This window comes from Magnolia sinica, chromosome 1 (assembly GCF_029962835.1).
Source record: "Magnolia sinica isolate HGM2019 chromosome 1, MsV1, whole genome shotgun sequence".
Taxonomy (NCBI): Eukaryota; Viridiplantae; Streptophyta; class Magnoliopsida; order Magnoliales; family Magnoliaceae; genus Magnolia; species Magnolia sinica.
The window spans coordinates 113,463,088-113,479,411 of NC_080573.1; positions in this window are offsets into that span (position 1 = coordinate 113,463,088).

The following is a 16,324-nucleotide window of genomic DNA, read 5'->3' on the forward strand; positions in this document are numbered from 1 at the left end:
GGGCCCATTGTGATGTAAGGTGTCTATCCACGCCGTTCATACATTTTTTTCAAATCATTTTATGACATGAGCCCAAAAATGACTAAGATTAGAGGCTTAAGTGGACCACACTGTAAGAAGCAGCAGTGATAATGACACCCACGGTTGAAACCTTTTAAGGACCCACCGTGATGTTTATTTACCATCCAAACTGTTCATAGGGTCAAAAAGAACCTTGATAGAGGGAAAACACAATTTTCATTCTCATAAAAAACTCCTGTGGCCTCCAAGAAGTTTTTAATGGTGAGAGTTCATTTCCTACTGTGTGGCCCGCTTGAGCCTTTGATCTGGCTCATTTTTCAATACAAGATTAAAATAATCTGTAAGAACAGATGAGCGGTGTGGATAAAACTCATACATCATGGTGGGCCCCACACAGGCCTTGCCTAGAAGGAGGCAGGAGGCAATCCGGTTCCATCTTCCATACCATGATATGCTAAAGTATCTTCATTGCTTGTAGAAAATATGCGATCATTCCATTTTGAATTATAGCACATGCTCTTGCTTTGCAACGGCTATGGTGATTTTGCCTAATGGCATATATATGGTAATAGGAAGCGGGAGAGATGGACCACACATTCGATGGATGGACGGCCAAGATTAGCTAATAGTGGTTAAGATTAATTGTTCAATGCGCAATAGCCATAAAAAATTTAAACTAAATACTCTTATATGATAAAAAGATTAGAAGATCGAGACCATCTAACACCACAGAATCGCAGGAGTAGGAGAACGAGAAGGGAATGTCATGAGATTGAGAATCTCGATGGGAGGGTGCTCTTCCTAACTGTGGATGATTTTCTAAATTTGTAACGGGCTTTCTATTCTTCTTTCCTAGCCATCCATTCAACCATCATAAATATGGCTTTGTAATAAAACAATATAAAATACCAGAATTAATTAAAATAAGAAATTTTACAAAAAAACTACCTAATTGATATTGAATTTACATTCTAATTCTTTTATCAAAAAGCTTTTAAAAAATCTACTACATCAATTATATGATTATCATTCCGCTACCTTCCACTTCTCTAGCCCGTTTGGGTGGGTGTAGGTAGGCATGCAAGTAAATGAGTTAGTTGCTTGGGTGGGCCCCACCATAATATTTATATAAAATCCATCATGACCATCAAATGTGTAGCCTCATTTTAGGCTAAGGGCCGAAAAATAATGTGCATCCATGGACCACACATTGGAAATAGTGTACAAGGCAACTATCACTCTCCAATTTATTTCCCTTAGTATGGACAACTTAAATCACCAATGAGCTAATTTTTAAGCTCCAAGCTTAAATTTTGATATGGCATTTAATGGTTGGAGTGAATTTCATATAGTCATTACAATGGGCCCAATAAAAATCAAGGGTATACGTCTTTCTCCCAATTGATTTATTTGGTGTGGCACACCTAAATCACAAGTCGAGCTTTTGGCTTTTGCGACTAAATTGTGATTACGCATATAATAGTTGAAGTGGATTTTGCATATACATCACAGTTGACCCTGCCAAAAATAAGGTTTATACATCCCATATAAAAATTATTAATTAAAAAAAAATTATAATAGACCCCTTTTCATTTTGATAGGCCCCACGGTGATGTTTATTTAAGATCCACTAAGACCATTCAATATTCAATTCCATATTTGGCCAAAAACAAAACAAAAAAATCAGGCTAAATAAGCTAGCTTATGATTATAGTAGGCCACACCAAAGGAAATAGTTGAGAGCTGTCAACCCTTAATTTTTACTAAACTCATCATGATAGTTATATGAAATCCATTCCAACCATTAGATTCTAGGCAAAATTGTATGCCTACGGCCCAAAAATCATAACCGATTCACATGGACCACACTAATATAAATAATTTAGAGGGTGAGCATCGCCCCGTACATTATTTTTAATAAGTTGGTCCACCTAAATCACAAATGAAGCTAATTTTTGGGCCCTTGGCCTAACATGAGGTGAAGTACATGTTAGGTGGGGTGAATTTTATATGAACATCACAATAGGTACCAACGCTTTACCTCCCATGGCTGCCGGAACAATTCTTATACATATCAATCAGGTAGCATTTTGAAAACCTTTTTAAAAAACCTACATGTAAATTACCTATTAATTAGGTTGTTTTCTTAAACCCTCGTGCCCATTGATCTAATACATACAAGTGAAAAGGGGTGCCACGTTAAAAGCCCACGACTACTAATTTAAGCTATGTTTATTAGAAGCATCCAATGCCAAAATATAATATATGGGATAGTTATAGGCCTAGTTTTCTCACTAAGCAACTTAGACAAAATCCGTTGGTCCTGAGTTGAGCAAGGACTCGAGTGGGTTAGGAGTTACTTTTATGATTCATTTTGATTCAGACTTGATTGAGTTCAAGTCAACTCAAATGAGTTACATCAAGTTGGTAATCCATGGTTGTTAAGCACTCAATCTTGGCATGTAGAAAAAAATCAGGATCATTTGCCTATTTCACCTCGTAACTCAAGCCTTGCATTCCATGAGTTAGGACCTCAGCCGAACTTCCCTCGTGGGCCTCACTTCACATGGGTTCCGCTTCACATGAGTCACCTACCTCACACAAGTTACCCACCCCAAGTGTGCCCTTGCATCCCACAGGCCAACTCACTTGAGCTAGTGTAAAAATACCCCTACATTGTAAACTCTATTTTTATTTGGGGTAATATATTTTATTTTGAGAAAGAGAGATCTATCATTATATTGAGAACTGCTTCCTCATTTTTTGCCTTTGAGAATAACAGATTGATGTGAATTTGTGGACACATTGAAATTTGAAAGAGAACCGTGTAATTCTTTGTATTGTGGTTAGCGTATTTTCTTTATTTTGTTTTGGTTTCAATGTTATTATGTGTGTAGCCAAGAAGTGGTCTCTTCTCCCAACACTTCTTTGTTAGAGCATAAAGCATTATCTCTTAATTGTTAGTTGAGCTAGTAGAGATGTGTTTTGATGTATGAGTTATCTAGGGTTTGATCTCTAATTGTCTCGACTTTTTAAACCTTGTCACTCCGGACTTATTTAGGGCTACCAAAAAATAAAAGAGAGTAAAATGGCTAAAAAAAGGGAGGAAAGAGGAAATTGAGAATGACTATAGAGAGAACTGCATATAGGCATTCTTTTGCCCAAAAGACCTTTTATTTTAAGTGTGAGAACCTCATGAATGAAAGGTCTTACTTTTGGACGAAAAGGCATGTTCGCCTCCTGCATATGTGCGTGATCACGAGAGACAACATCTACAATTTTCTTGAGGAACTCCATGCAATTAGATTGTTCGCTCACATGCATGGTCATGGAGTTTGATTGATGAAAAACCTTCCTTGAGAGGGATGCACATTGAATTGGATTGGATTTTCCTTTTTGATAGCCTTTGGAATTTTCTTAAAAAATTCCTTGCAATTAGGTTGTTTCCTTCATTTAATTAAAGAGTCTTGATATTAAAAAGTTTGAAGAGTCTTGTCTTCAGCACCTTCTCACCCTCAAACTTATATAAAATATAAGAATATGCATAAACATATGAAGTATGTTAGGATATCTACATATAACTCCTCAAAGAATGACTCCAAAACAAACCTATCTACAGAGACTCTCCACTGATACCATGTAATAAAATATACCGTTGCTTCTTTAAATAAGATATGTTAACCTCTATCATCAAAATCATATGTAGTGCAACAAAAATCCAACAGATAAATCTAGCCTGGTTTTGATGGACTATTGATCTATTATGGCCCACTTAAAAATTTATGTAAAAAAAAAAATGGAAACAACTTACATTTTAAGACTGCATTTGGCATTGTGCTTAGGCTCGATTTAAGAAACAACTAACATTTCTAAATTGAAGAACCTTTGTGGTCATTGGTTTGTATTAGTCAAGCTTCTATATTCGGCATACTTATACAGATATCTTGATCATCCAAAGCATGGGGCCAGTATAGTAGACAGAGCATGACTGAAAGGTTACACTGATTGGATAAGTGATCAGTGGTCCATTGAGATGCTGGGCGCTGCCCAAATTAGAAGATTATGGCCATCTCAGCACTCCTCATTAGTAGAACACACAACCTGTTACCAGTATAAAAACCCAAGGTTTCATGGGTTCTGTTTGGGGACGAGAAATTTCCTGATCTGGCTCCTTGCTGGTCCATTAGCACGTTCGCCGGCCCAGATGCTGACACAATATTCACTTGTCATATAGCCGTAGCAGCCCACGCATTTTTCAGATGTGCCCACCTCAAGAAACGTGAGGGAAGCTCCCATTGTAGACTGAAACCGAGGGTTGTCGCCAATGGGACCACTTGGTTCCGAATTGACAAGGAGCGGAATGACAGGTTTCCCACACCAAACAAGGCTAGAGATGTTTTGGATAAACAGGTCGCTCTCTTTTGATATCTATTCAGGCGTTCAACTATTTTGACTGATTATATTTCCATTCATGTGAATTATTAGTTGAATTTGATCGATGAATTCGTGTTTCGTCGAACTTCTCTATTCATTTTGTTTTATTGATTTCTTCATTGAAATCTCATGCTTAGAGAGTGTTTGTATTGGTAAATTAATCGTTATATACTAGTGAATGAATATATTTTGATGTACTCTGATACCATATTAAATCATCGCTTGATCTAAAAGCTCAATCTGCTAGAGGATGGCATACCAATGTATATCAAGAGACCTTAACACTCTTAACATTCTCTGAAAATTATTGGGAAAATCTTGTTAAAAATTAAATGTGTGGATAATAGATTATTTAAATTTTAAGTAATTTTTTGTTAATATTATGATATTTTTGCAATAAAATTACAAAAAATTAAAAATGTTGGGGTTATAAATGATCACATGATATTTGCATGATAATATCATTTAATTGATTTTTTATCACAATATTGTGAGATTTTCATAATCCCAGCCATATTTATCACATGGGCCCATCCATGGATGTGCCCTTTTGATGGGCCCTACCCATTATGGCCAAGTAAAAAATGTGCAGTGGTCAGGTTATCTTAGCAATCAACCCCATTAAATGTAAGCATTTTTGTCTGAGACAATCCATTTTAAGGCTACCAATTGGATCTAGTCATCCAGTCAATGTGATTTTTGGATTGGGTCCATCTACATAACTGCCCACTAGATGGAAGCACTCGGTCATCTGGCGCAGGGAAGGATCTGATGTGTTCGATCACCATCTTCCTAGGGAATAACTACTCTGAATTTACGGAGCCTTCTGAACTACTCAAAGAGTTTCCTTAAATTCATGAGTAATAAAAGCAAAAATAATTTTCAATAAATTCATAATAATTTGATTGATGATCAAATAAAATAAAATTATAACTCTCTAAATAAGAAACTCAAACCTAGGACAGAAATTCAGACTCTAACTCCCTAAAATCATAACTTACTATAAATGGTAAGCTTACTATTTCACAGACGACCTCTATTTTTATTGGACTTCATAGTTTTTAGCCAAAAATATTAAGCGTCCAATTTGGCCTAACTGCACTATTCTCTTTAACTTTTCTAAGCCATTTTCATGTTAGGCATAACTTCTACAACTTAAATGATCAAAAGTTATGCTCTAATTAAAACTTATTGTTTATAGTAAAAATGAAAATAAATTGGACTTTTGATCATCAATTTGATAGAATTTCACAAATTCAGCATGAACAACTCGACATAGCAGGGTTAGTTAGTTTAAGTAGGTTTTCCTACCCCAAAATGTTATATAATATGTCAAAAAACTCATCCAAGATTGCGTCCGGATCTTTTCCACCTCTGATCAAGCCTTCTTTAATCCATCTTTACGGTGATAGTGTCTGCCACGGCTCTGCATCATCATCTAATTGTACAACCGCATGAAACCCCTCAAAAGAATAATATATGGATTGCATAGGAAGTTTCTGCAGTTGGAAGCAAGGTGTGAAAAATCCACCATATCCATCTATTTTACCAGATTTTGTTAAGACACAGAGCCCAAAATAAGATAGATTCAAAACTCAAGTGGGCCACACAATAGGAAAGAGTGAGGATTGAATTTCCACCATTGAAACATTTATAGGTGACATAAGCTCTAGATCAAGCTAATACTTTTGCATTTTATGTTAAGAATGACCTTATGAATGGTTTGGATGGCATATATATAAACACATGAACTAAGACCCCACAAAGATTTCAACTATAAGTATTACCTTACCTAATTTTAGGCACCCTGGCCTGATATATGCCTTTCATATGCACGCTGTCCATCTGTTCTACTAGCTCATTTTAGAGAATGAGCCAAAAAAGCAAGTTCAAGTGGGCCACATTGAGGATAATGATACCCACCGTTGAAACCTACCAGGGCCCACCCTAATATGCATTTGTCATCCAATCCAATCTGTTTTAGGGTTACATAAACCGATGAAGGGAAAAGACAAATATCAGCTTGATCCAGAAAATTTGTGGGTCCCAAAAAGCTTTTAACTATATGTGTTGATCACCACCATTTTCTGTGGTGTGGCCCACTTAAGCTATTAGTATGCTTGGTTTTTGTGTCACGCCCCTAAATGGGCTGAAAAGCGTTGTAAATAAAGTACATACATCACCAAAGGATGTCACAACTCACAAGCAACAAACCTTGACCTCAAGTCCCTCAACACAATTACTTTTTGGCCCACCTTCGGCACATGGTGTTAATCCAAACGGTCCAAATCATAGAGCCCTAAGCGGATGGATCATAGCCCCTGGACCACATTGACAGTGAGATCCAAACTATCCTACCGTTGATAATCAAATGAATGGTTAAAAGTAAAAATGGCCAACACGTAAAATCAGTTGGCCTACCAACCTCAGATGTTCGGTCTTATTCTATGGTGGATGAGATATGTAGCGTCTTCTACGTTGTGGCATATAGAAAGTTGTGTGTGATGTTATCTCCACCATACAAATGACCGCCCACCGTGATTTGAACTGTCCATCGATGCGGTTCCCTTAACGGGCGGCATGGGCCAGGAGTTGCACCGACTAGGCAAACCAAATATTTAAATTAATAATTAAAAAAATATATTGAATTTGGACGGTTGCGCATTCTTGTGTCTTTAGGTGGTTAGAAGATAGGCCCACCAGATGGACGGTTTGTATAATTCACGTGACGTGGGCATACATACGGTGGAAATGGCACCACGTGCTAAACAAAAGCTACTGCAGTTTTCAAAACCGACTCGTGGCTTTTCTGAGACAGTTCCTATCAAGTCATTGTTACTGGTGAAAAGGATAGGTGGATATGTCAAGCAGAGACAAGCTATGTAGGCTCCTCTCCTGATTCTCTACCGTCCAAGTGGCACGATTCTAGTCAAATCACAACCGTTGAAGACCACGTGTGAAGGTGTTATAGCTCAAACGCCCCAGGATTCTACACTTAGCCATCACATTAATGACACACACACACACACACACACACACACACACATATATATATATATATATATATATATATATATATATATATATATATATATATATATATATATATATAAACCGTCGGCGGCATCGGGGGCTCGGGCGAACCTTCCTATCAACCATCGGATAAGATAGACGGTCTAGATGAAGGCACTCTTAGTGCAAGTTTAAAAAAGTAAGTTTCTCACACCTCTTCACCCACTTTCTGAAAGATGCGATGGAAGCCTTTTCACATAAAATTCTTCCACTAAAATGCTAGGTGGGACCAACCAAGATGTTAGTAATAAATACATGTCGTCCATACATTTTTAAAAATAATTTTATAGTATGAACCCAAAACTGAGGTAGATCAAATTCTCGAGTAAGCCACACAGTGTTGATTGAACTCTCACCATTAAAAACTTCCTGGGGCTACCAAAATTTTGGATCAAGCTGATATTTGCTTTTTTTCCATCATCCAGGTCTACATGACCTAATCTATAAGTTAGATGTCAAATAAATATCACAGTGGGCCCTAAAAAATATTTAACGGTGAGAATCATTATCACCACTGCTTCCTATGGTGTGGTCCACTTGAGATTTGGATATGCCTCAGTTTTGGGATAATAGCCTGAAATGATAAGGAAAAATGGATGGACGGGGTAGATTTCTCAAAAACATCATGGTGGGCCCCACTTAGATTTCCAACAAACTTTACAAATTGCCTGTGTGTCATTAAGGGTAGATTTGATTCCATGTGAAAGCCTTTCACATGAAGTTCCTGAGCAAGGATGTTGGGTGGGACGTCACTCTCACCACTGTTTTCTATGGTGGGGTCCACCCCAGCCTTGGATCTACCTCGTTCTTTGGACCATATCCTAAAATGATCTCTCCAAAAGTATGGACGGTGGGGATATAACACATGCATCATGTGGAGCACACAAAACTTAGTGACGTCACTTCAGTAGCGATTCTGGCTACTCAACCTCTATCAGTATGCAATCTGCGTCAGCTACTCAACCTCTGTCGGGGATGCGGATTTCCTGTAAAAGCCTTCCTGCGCTGGGAACCTAGGTGGGGCCTACTGTCATATTTTTAAGAAATCTTATCCGTCCATCCATTTTTTTTAGTTCATTTTAAGATAAGAGGCCAAAAATGAATCGTATCCAATTCTCAAGTGGGTCGAAAACATGATAATTGAATGTCCACAGTTGAAATATTCGTGGGGCCAAAAAAGTTTTGAATCATACTATTATTTGTGCTTTCAGTTCATCCTAGTACAAATGACGTTATTAACGGTATGGATAGCATGTAAACATCACTGTTGAACTTAGGGAGGTTTCAACAGTAGAAATTTCCCTAACTACCTTTTCCTTTAGTGCAGCCCACTTGAGTCTTTTATCCTGATAAATTTTGGTCTTATCCCCTAAAATGATCTCAAAAAATGGATGGACGAAGAGGATTTCTCACAAATATGATAGTGGGCCCACTTGGGTTCCCACCGTAGGAACTTCTTGCTAAAGGCTTTCGTAGGAAATCTGTGTCCCTCTGTCGGTATCCGGAAACGGATTGGCTACTCACCCTGCCACCAGCTCGGTGGCTGGTGGTCAGTGCTCTATGGGCCCCACTATGATGTATGTATTTCATTCATTTCTACAGGTCATTTTATGTATTCGTCCAAAAAATGAGAAAGATATAAATCTCAAGTGGACCACACCACAGGAAAACAATAGTAATTGGGTATCCACCATTAAAATCCTCCTAAAGCCCACTCTACTTTTTATTTGACATCTAATCTGTTGATTAGGTCATACAGGCCCAGATGAAGGGAAAAAACAAAAATCAGCTTAATCAAAAGCTTTTATGGGCCCCGGCCGACGCTCATTCAACACTGTTTCCTGTAATGTGGTCCACTTGAGATTGGGATATACCTAAATTTTAGTTTCATATCATAAAATGATTTGAAAAAATAGATGGCCAGCATGGATGAAACACATATATCATGGTGGGGTCCATAGAGCACCGACCACCAGCCATTGGCTGGTGGCAGGGGGAGTAGCCAATCCGTTCCCTTGGTATCCAGTCTGCGTCTCCTAATGATGCATGCATTTGCAAAGTTTGTTGGAAATCTAGGTGGGACCCACCATGATGTTTTTGAGAAATCTACCATGTCCATCCATTTTTCCTTATCATTTCAAGGCATTATTCCAAAACTAAGGCAGATCCAAATCTCAAGTGGACCACACCACAGGAAGCAGTGGTGATAATGATTCTCGCCATTAAATATTTTTTAAGGCCCACCGTGATATTTATTTGACATCCAACCTATAGATTAGGTCATGTAGACCTGGATGATGGAAAAAAAGCAAATATCAGCTTGATCCAAAATTTTGGTAGCCCCAGGAAGTTTTTAATGGTGGGAGTTCAAGCAACACTGTGTGGCCCACTTGAGAATTTAACCTACCTCAGTTTTGGGTTCATACCATAAAATTATTTTTAAATGTATGGACGGCGTAGATTTATCACTAACATCTTGGTGGGGCCCACCTAGCATTTCAACGGAAGAATTTTATGTAAAAAGGCTTCCGCCGCATCCTTCGGAGAGTGGGTGAAAAGGTATGCGAACGAAGGAAACTCATTTTTTTTTTAACTCGCACTAAGAGCGCCTTCATCTAGACCGTTTACCTTATCCAACGGTTGATAGAAAAGTTCGCACGTAATAATGTGCGAACCGGTGCATAACTGAGCGCTTCTCTCTCTCTCTCTCTCTCTCTCTCTCTCTCTCTCTCTCTCTCTATATATATATATATATATATATATATATATATATATATATATATGGAAACGCTCACCTGCGAACCAGTTCGTACGTACTACATATGAACATTTGTGAGAACCCATCATACGTGATGTGGATCCAAAATCTGAACCGTTCATGTGAAGCAGCACCTCGTAAAACCCATCGGGACCAAGTTTTACTTTGATCTAAAACTTTGATGGGCCATGAAAAATGAAAACAGTTTCCTCCCTTGATTTGCATTTCTCTTTGCTATGGCCCACCAGAATTTTAGATCAGGGTGAAATTTTGTCACATGGAGTTTCATGGGATTCCGCATCACATGAACCGTTCAGATTAGACACCCATGACACGTGTGCAAAGGTGCGCACGTGCGTAGGTGCGCAGGGGAGCATGACTATATATATATATATATATATATATATATATAGTGAGAGAGAGAGAGAGAGATATTCAGCCTCATCTATGGTTTAGGCAAACTGCACACATGATTAGAAACAATATAAAGAAAAAAAAAACAAACCATCAAGATTGTTTCTATTAATGTGGCTCACTTGAATCATAGATGGGCTTGATTTTTTTGTGTCCCAAGCTAGCTTTTGGAGTGGCATCTAATGGTTGGAGTAGATTTCATACAATCATGACAATGAAACTTGTAAAAATTAAGGGTGGTCGTCTCTCTTCTAACTGTTTCCCTTGGTGTAGTCCACTTGAACCACAGTTTAACCTGATTTGTTGGCTTTAGGCTTAGCGTGAGATTACACATCTCATTGTCATGAGAGTGGATCTAACATACACATCATGGTGGGTACTATAGACAACCAAGGGGTCTCTGGTAAAACTCTTTTTTGGTCTTAGTCCAAGGGACTGGACTATAGGTTAAGGTCCAACTAGCATATAACTTCTAATCTTTCATGTATATATGACATCTAATCCATTTAATAGGTTGGCCATCATAAGCCTCGCCTTTTGAAAAACTCCCCTACAACCCCCCATTGAGTGAACCAGACTTGTGCTTTTGTTGTTTATCAATGCATAAATGTTGTTTTATATGATGTGGACCACTTGATGAGTAGATATTACTAATCATTGCATCAGGTAGTGGTGAGTCTAACGGGTTGAAAGGGATGGATGTCACATGTACTTGATACTTTGGAAGTTACCATACGATGGACCATACCCCGTGTTCTAACTAGAGTCGAACATCGAGTCGAGTCGGACCGAGTTAGGGTTGACTTGACTTGATCTGGTTTTGAAATAATAGGCCTAACCTAAACTCGACTCAACTCGGTACCGAGTCCAGCATGCCTGAACTGATCTGAATCTGGGTCTAGCCTGGACTAATCTGAATCGAGTCCGATCCGGTCAAAAGTACCGAGTCGGTTCAAGTTGGCACTGATTCGGATATAGAAATGAGGGAGGGAGGGAGGGGAGAGGAGAGAGAGATGGGGAGCGTGGTGATAGTGGTGGGTGGCTATCGGGCTTGGAAGAGGAGGGAGGGAGTGAGTGGAGAGGAGAGAAAGAGAGGAGGGTAGTGATGGTGGTGGGTGGGTGTTAGGCTTGGAAGAGTAGGGAGGGAAGGAGTGGAGAGGAGAGAGAGAGAGAGGAGGGTGGTGATGGTTGTGGGTGGTTGCCAGGCTTGGAAGAGGAGGAGGATGAGGGAGGGAGAGAGAGGGTCTAGGATCCGGTCGGGATCGGGTGTGGCTTATAAGGTTAAATATACTTAAAAACTATTTATTGTTGTTGTTGTTGTTATTATTATTATTATTATTATTATTATTATTATTATATATACTCGAATCCGAGTCAAGTCGGTTTCGAATCGAGTTGAGTCTGACCGAATCGAGTTTCGGGTCGAGTCAAGTCAAGTTACTAGGTAACACACACTGGACTCGGTTTGAATTCAGATTGGGCGAAGCCTACCCGGTTCGGACCAACTCACCCATTCAGTTTACGTCGAGTCAAGTCCGAACGAGTCGGACAATTCGAGTCGTCCCGTGCCCAACTCTAGGTCTAACTAATGTTTTTGGGGAATATATCACTTTTCTCCTAATGCCCACCCTAGATTTTTTATACCGCACATGTGATGTGTATGTGAGATCTACTTTTCTCCTAATGCCCATCCTTTCATTGAATTTGGATCAATGATTATTTTTCATTTACACCATCCATTAAATGTCCACCAATTAATGAAAATCAAATCGACATGTTCTTCGGTTTGGGAGCCATCTTAAATTGGCCCATGAAGTCAAGGTTTAAGTTGAGTTGCAAACAGGAGCAGGGATTCGCCTAGGTTGGGGTAACACCAAGTTCAATCAGGCTTTGATAGTGGGGCTCACCTTGATGCATGTATTGTACATTCAAGTCGTCCATTCATTTTGCTGGTTAATCTTAAGGCATGCATAGCCCAAAAATGAAGCAGATCCAAATCTTAGGTGGACCACATCACAATAAACAATGGTGATTGAATGCCCACCATTAAAAACTTCCTAAGGCCCACCAAAATGTTTATTTACTATTCTACTTGTTGATAAGGTCACACAAACTTAGATGAAGGGAAAACATAAATAATAGCTTGATCCAAATCTTTCATGGCCCATAAAAAGTTTTTAATGGTCAATCACCATAGTTCACTGTAGTGTGGTCCACCTCGGGTTTGAATATAGTTTTTTCCTTCTTCTTTTTTTGGTCCATGCCATAAAAGGAGTTGGCTATACAATACAAACATCAAGGCGGGCCCCATGGTCGCGGTCAGGCAGAACTTGGTGTTACCCCAATGTGATCTACTCTCAGTGCAAATGTGACATATGTTCAATTTATCAAAGCATGCATATCAACCACCGTACTTGGCCACTAGTGTCTAAGCTTTCTACTAAGATGATCAAGATTTTTAGACTATATGGTCAATTTGTTTGGTGACATAATGTACCAATGGAGAAATCGCAAAATCGGGCAGTGTTCAGAATCAGGCATTCTTTTCTTTCTTAAGGGGGTGTTTGGCGCATGGGTTTAAATGGGATTGGGAGGAAGTGTGTTTTAAAATCCCATGATTCGTTGCAATGTCCTGTTTGGGACTCACATAAGGTATGGGTTGTGAAGGCCCTTCTTGGAATTAGCGTCGGGGCAAGGGTTTCTTCAATGCTACTTTGGTTTCATGTGGCTAGTGGTTGGTGCTATGTGGACCCCACCATGATGTATGTGTTTTATCCATGCCGGCCATCCATTTTGAAATATAATTTTAGGGCTTGATCTAAAAAATGAGGTAAATATAAATCTCAGGTGGACCACACCATGAGAAAATAGTACTGATTGAATTACACCATTAAAAACCTCCTGGGGCCAACAGTGCGGTCCACTTGAGATTTGGATCAAACTCTTTTTTGGGCTCATACCATAAAATGACATCGAAAAATGGGTGGACGGCATGGATGAAACACATACATCATGGTGGGGCCCACAGAGCACCGACCAGTAGCGGTAAGATGAGTAGCCAATCTGTTTCCCAAACATGAAGTGGGATGGCCTCCAAGCCATGAGATTAGTCGAATCCCTAACACAGTGTAATCATTACATTTTGGTGATTCAATCCCACTCAAACCCATCAAATCCCATGCTCCAAACACCCCCTAGAGAGATTAATGCTGGAATCTACACTTAGATTGGCTATACACACACACACACACACACACACACACACACACACACACATGGGAAAAGGTACCATGCACTCGACCTCATGATAAGCTTCCGTGAGGTCGAGCTGTGTGGGCCCCACTGTGATGCGTGTCGACCATTAACACCGTGCATTTGATGGATCCCCCTAGATTATGGGATATCCCAAAAATCAGCCATATACGGAACTCAGGTGGGCCATACCATCTAAAATCATGTGAAGACATGCCAAAAACATATAAAAGCACTTGGTGGGGCCCACCTGAGTTTTGAATGTCACTAAAACTTTGTCTGAACCCTAATCCAAGTGGGACACACATAATGGATGGGCTGGATTTGCAAACCACATCTCGGTGGGCCCAAAAAATGATTATGAATGTTTTAATGGTGCACGGCCCCTCCCCACTTTCTATATGTGGTGTGGCCCACACAAGTCACGGATTGACTTGATTTTTGAGACCTAGGCCCACGATGGAATGGCGCATCTGATTGATGGGTAGATGTTCGAAACACATCACGGTGGGGCCCACACAACTCGACCTCATGGGACGGTCTTGTGAGGTCGAGCGCATAGTACCTTTTCTATATATATATATATATATATATATATATATAATATAAAAAACCCATGTGTGTGTGTGTTTAAATTTGAATTTGAGAGAGAGATTTCCAATCTCTCATCTCCCTCTCTTATCCAAACTCTTATCTTGTACTTTTTTCTAATATGTTATCTCTCTCCCTATTATCTTTCATTTAGGGTAGAATGTGGCTCAGATTTGTGCAACGGACAGCCTAGATTAGTCATCCAATTGTGCAATTAGCTTACGGTTTTCGGTGCAAAGAATTGCTCCTTGTTGCAATGGGTGATTTGATTTAATATATGTATGTGTGCGCGCACGCGCCCATTTAGGATTGATTCTCATCTGTTAGAAGTAGTTTGATATACATTACACATGTTGGCATTGATTTTAAGAGTTAAGCGTCTAGTTGGTTATATTTATTTGAATTGTTTCAAATCTGAAATAAAGTTTCAATTGGTAGGCCGCATAAATTTGATGGATGGCATCTAGTTAATGCAGTTTGAGTGGGTTTGGAATGTTGAGAATGTATAATTGTTGGGGTTTAATTATTAGGCATGATTGATAATAGATGGACCTAAGTGGAACTTAGAATAAACATAACCTGTCTCTAAATAAATTGTATATTTGACTAGGTTAAGTACACTTAGTGTACGATTTGTAATCCGAAACTCGAGTATGAGGGTGCATACTATGTACTCGGATTTTAGGGCGTGACAACATATGTACACATGTCCAAATGTATGATTTTGGCAGCATAGAATGCCGTGACAATCTTCAGGGTGAGCCCTACATTGAGTGCTATGATGACTCATGTGTTTGAGTTGTAAACCATGAGGGTTTCCTCTCTCGTTCTTGTTTGAGAAGCGTAAAAATGGAAGGCAGAATAATATGGTGGGATCCACCCCAAACAAATTTATAAAGTAGTCATCTTTATCCATTTCCCTTCTTCTATTGTTTCAAGGGTGAGAATGAGTGGAAGACCAACGACATTATATTCTCCAGCAAGCACCCTACACATGCAACAATGACATAAGCAGTCATGTTTTCAAGCAATCTAAATCCTTATGATCGATTTATGTGGTTCATGTTTCCAAGCACATCAACACTTACAATTTCTACAACAAACTTTTATAGAATTTAAGATTTTATCTAATAATCCCTTCAATAATCAAAATTAACAGGTGGTAATTGTTTTGGGAACAAGATCACAATGGAATCCTTAAATATATATTTTTTCTCTTTGGAAAATGATAAAGTTGAGAATTATGGTGCTAACCCGTCTAATGCATAAAAATCCCACCATAACGATTGTATTTTCTCTAGGGTTTCCCACTTTATGATTGGATTAGTCAGATTTTTTTGTTCATTTAATCATTATGATGGTGTGCATCTATCATGAGGGTTTAATGTTGTGTACACGCCACTTGGGCCCCACAAATTTTGACTTCAAGGCCACTTGCCATTTTTACTAATAAGAGGCTATTTTGCTTATTTCTAAAATATATATATATATTTTTAAAATAGATGATTTGATAATGGTCCAATTTACATTTACAAAATTTAGAAACAAAAGTTTAATCTTTCAATTTTTTTAAGCAAGAAAAGTTTGCATTCTTTAGTACTTGTTTTGCTAAAGCAGTCTTACATTCTTAGGCTTACTTTGGGATAAGTTTGTCCCTAAGCTTTTTAAGTAATTTTCATTTTACTCTCTTATCTTTACAATCCCTCTCTCACATGTGAGCCCAAATGATAAACAACCCATATCTTTTGTCTAATAGGCTCCTTCCCTTTATTTAAGAAGTGC